Below are 3,516 nucleotides of genomic sequence, written 5' to 3'. Positions count from 1 at the left end.
AGTCCCAAGCAGCCCCCTGGAGTCCCAAGCAGCCCCCTGGGAGCACTAAGCGAGGTAATAAGCAAGCAGGGCGAGGGGAAGTAGAGGAGGGAGAGAGGGTCTAATTCTGCCCAGGTTCACCCTTCTCACCCTTCTTACCTCTTTCCCAGCACTGCCCACCAACACTGACCCCTCTCCTCCGCCAAAGAAGCCAGCGATGAAGAATATTTCACCCTTCAGGTACCACGTCTGGGAAAGGGAGATGGGCAGTCTCTTGCCCCTACTTGGTGGGATCGGATAAGGGCATAAAAGATGTAAATGTAGCAGGTGTGAGGGTGGGCCCATCTATCCTTTCTCTGGTCTTGACCCACGGTCTTGAGATTAAGTTTCAACTTGAACATGTGGGTGTGTCTAGTAGAAACGTAATGAGCCTGGAATGAAGTTGCTTCCAGCTTTGAAGGCAAGGACCATGTGTGAGTCATCTCTGCAGCCCCAGCATCTAGCAAAATACCGGCACCTTTGTTCAGGCTCAACACGTGCACTGAACCATTAGTTGGAGGAAAAGGAACTTGATTTAAGGCCCAGCCAGAAAGAAGCCTGAGAGGTTTAGTAAAGGTGACGGTTTGCCTTCCCTACCAGCCAAGGAACCATAGTGCCTTCTAGAAGCTGGCAGCAGCCACCTGCTGGTGACCAGCAATGACAGCGACTGGGAACTGAATTCTGCCAGTAATCCGGATGATGAGCAAGGAAATGGATTCTCCTTTAGAGCCTCCAAAAGAATGCACCTGCTGCCACCTAGGTTTTTAGCCCGATGAGATCTGTGTCAGATTCGTGACATACAGAAGATAATAAAAGTGTGTTGTTTTAAGCCACTTTAAAAAAAATAATAATAATAAGTTTCAAGTCTAGCATTCAAAAATGCTATTTTCTTCCTGGCTGCTTTCCCTGCAATTAGGGCATTTGCTATTAGGGGGCAGTGGTGCCTAGAGACAATGGCTCCTGGTGATATCTGATTTCAGGATGCCATCTTGTACCATAACCTACATTTTAAAGCAGTGGTTCTCAACCTTCCTAATGCCGCGACCCTTTAATACAGTTCCTCATGTTGTGGTGACCCCCCAACCATAAAATTATTTTCGTTGCTACTTCATAACTGTAATGTTGCTACTGTTATGAATCGTAATGTAAATATCTGATAGGCTATATGTGTTTTCATTGTTACAAATTGAACATAATGAAAACATAGTGATTAATCACAAAAACAATATGTAATTATATATGTGCTTTTCAATGGTCCTAGGCGAAAGGGTTGTTCGACCCCCAAAGGGGTCTCGACCCACAGGTTGAGAACCGCTGTTTTAAAGGATCTTTCAAAAGAAAATTTGTTAAGGAGAGCATGAAAATGGTTCTATGACTTGGCCTAATACTTCATTTCCCCCTCCTCCCCTGCCACAGATCCGTGGGCGTGAACGCTTTGAGACGTTCCGGAAACTGAATGAAGCCTTAGAGCTACAGGACGATGTCCTGGCTGGAAAGGACCCGGGTGGAAGCAAGACTCACTCCAGGTGAGTGACCTGGGTCCCCCTTCAGCCCCACTCCCCTGCAGTCCTATGTGGGAAGGCCTGGGATTCCATTGTAATCCTGCCTTCACGGTAAAAGACAGCTGAATTCTCCCGTTGGGTCCGGGCCCTGCCTGGACATTCTTTACTCTTCCTCTGGTTGAATCCTGTGACCACTTTCCTGCGTCAGGTGGAGCGGTCCACAGCCCCGATATGAGCATGGATATTTCCTTGCCGTTTCTAGGCACCTCTATCTCAGATCTGGGGTCCCCAGGAGGGGCCTGGTAACCGTGGGAGTGCCAGGCAGAGCCGGGGTGTGGGGTCAGATCTTCGGCCCCGCTGAGAGCTAACAAGTCCTGTGTGGCTTTGTTACCCCCCCTTATCCAGCTCAGTTTCCTCATTTGTCGAATAGGATAAGGGAAGGTTGGGAGTTTAATACAGACAAGTGCCCCTGGTGCTCAGTAAGCATGTCTGCAGTTAATGGTGACTATTTCTTTCTTTTTTTTTTTCAAAGAATGTTGAAAATTTTTTTTTAATATATTTTATTGATTTTTTACAGAGAGGAAGGGAGAGAGATAGAGAGTTAGAAACATCGATGAGAGAGAAACATCCATCAGCTGCCTCCTGCACATCTCCTACTGGGGACGTGCCCACAACCAAGGTACATGCCCTTGCCCGGAATCGAACCTGGGACCTTTCAGTCCGCAGGCTGACGCTCTATCCACTGAGCCAAACCGGTTTTGGCTATGGTGACTATTTCAACTTAAATAGCCCTTGTTCCAACCTCAGGCCCTTCAAAACCTGGCCGTGGGAAGAGAGGCCCTACACCTCTCACTCTGGTGGTGTAATCTCCTCCCTTCCCTCTTCTCTCCACAGCCACCTGAAACCTAAAAAGGGGCAGCCTGCCTCCCGCCATAAAAAAAGACTCATGTTCAAGAGAGAGGGCCCTGACTCCGACTGACATCCCTGCTTCCTGTCCCCCGTTGACACCCCCACCCTCGTCCCCCTTTTCCTGGCGTATTTTTGGGGTTGGGAGCTTAAACCTCTGCTTGGTACAGATGTGCCTCAGAAACGCCCCAGAATTCCGTCTGCTCTGGCTGAGGCCTCCACTACAGAAGCTGGCCTGCACTGCTGCGTTTTGAGGGAAGCTGGAGGGAGCTGAGATGTTTCAGCTTAACTTTTAAGGTCTTTACTCTGAAGACCATTTGGGGGAGGTAGGAAATGTTCCTAACCTCATTGTCCACATTGACAAAATGTCAATAATGATGCCTGCTCTACGGGGCTAACTGTGAGGGTTAATGAAACGGTGGATGTTTGGGACCAGGCTCCCGCAGAGGTGCTGGTTCCTGCCCCTGTATGACTGGACAGCTAGTTAAGAGGAGGGAACTTCTAAATCCCTGCTCTGCTGGCCTGGCCAACTCCTGTCTGAAGTCGGGAACCTCACCACCTAAAAGGAGATCACATCTCATCCCACACCCTGGAGGGCCCCACCTCCAGTGTAGGATCCGTATCTTCCAAGATCTGTTTCACTTCCCCCAAATGCTCAGGGTCAATTTCCTCTACAGTTGGAAAGGCACATCTGTACTCCACATCCGCACCCCTTCCCCTCTTCCCCTTTTATATCACATTTTTTTATATTGGTTTCTTATTTTACAATAAAATTTGCTTCTACCTGTGTGTCTGAGGGTGAGTGCCAGTGCTGGCTGCCCGGGGCCTGCAGTGCGGGGGTGAGTTAAGGAGGTGACACTGGGAAGCAGCCACCTGAGTCTCCAGGGAATGTGGGCTGGGGAGCCCCACACCCGGGTTCCAGGAGGAGAACAAAAGCTGGAGACTGGGTCAGTCTGCAGGCTGCATGACAACAAGGGTGGGGGTGAATCCCTAACTCTGTCCCTCCTCCCTCCCTGCCAGGCCTGGCACAGGGTTCTCTCCTGCCCCCTTGTCAGCCACTCACCACGGATTACGGGATTTACGTGTCTCA

General features: G+C 49.8%; 1 pseudogene across 1 annotated transcript in view; it reads left to right on the top strand.

Annotated features, from left to right (window-relative positions):
- The window catches only part of LOC102429184, a 4,972-nt pseudogene extending 1,789 nt beyond the window's left edge, over positions 1–3,183 (top strand). The window contains exons 5-8 of the transcript XR_001346580.2: positions 10–54; positions 150–219; positions 1,435–1,544; positions 2,415–3,183. The product of XR_001346580.2 is annotated as a cellular tumor antigen p53-like (transcript). The remainder of the gene's footprint in view (positions 1–9; positions 55–149; positions 220–1,434; positions 1,545–2,414) is intronic.
- Positions 3,184–3,516: the final 333 nt, after the last annotated feature.

The sequence above is a fragment of the Myotis lucifugus genome, unplaced genomic scaffold (genome assembly GCF_000147115.1).
Source record: "Myotis lucifugus unplaced genomic scaffold, Myoluc2.0 scaffold_1463, whole genome shotgun sequence".
Classification (NCBI taxonomy): Eukaryota; Metazoa; Chordata; class Mammalia; order Chiroptera; family Vespertilionidae; genus Myotis; species Myotis lucifugus.
Note: the sequence above shows the minus strand (reverse complement) of the source record. Positions and strands in the feature narration are given on the sequence as shown.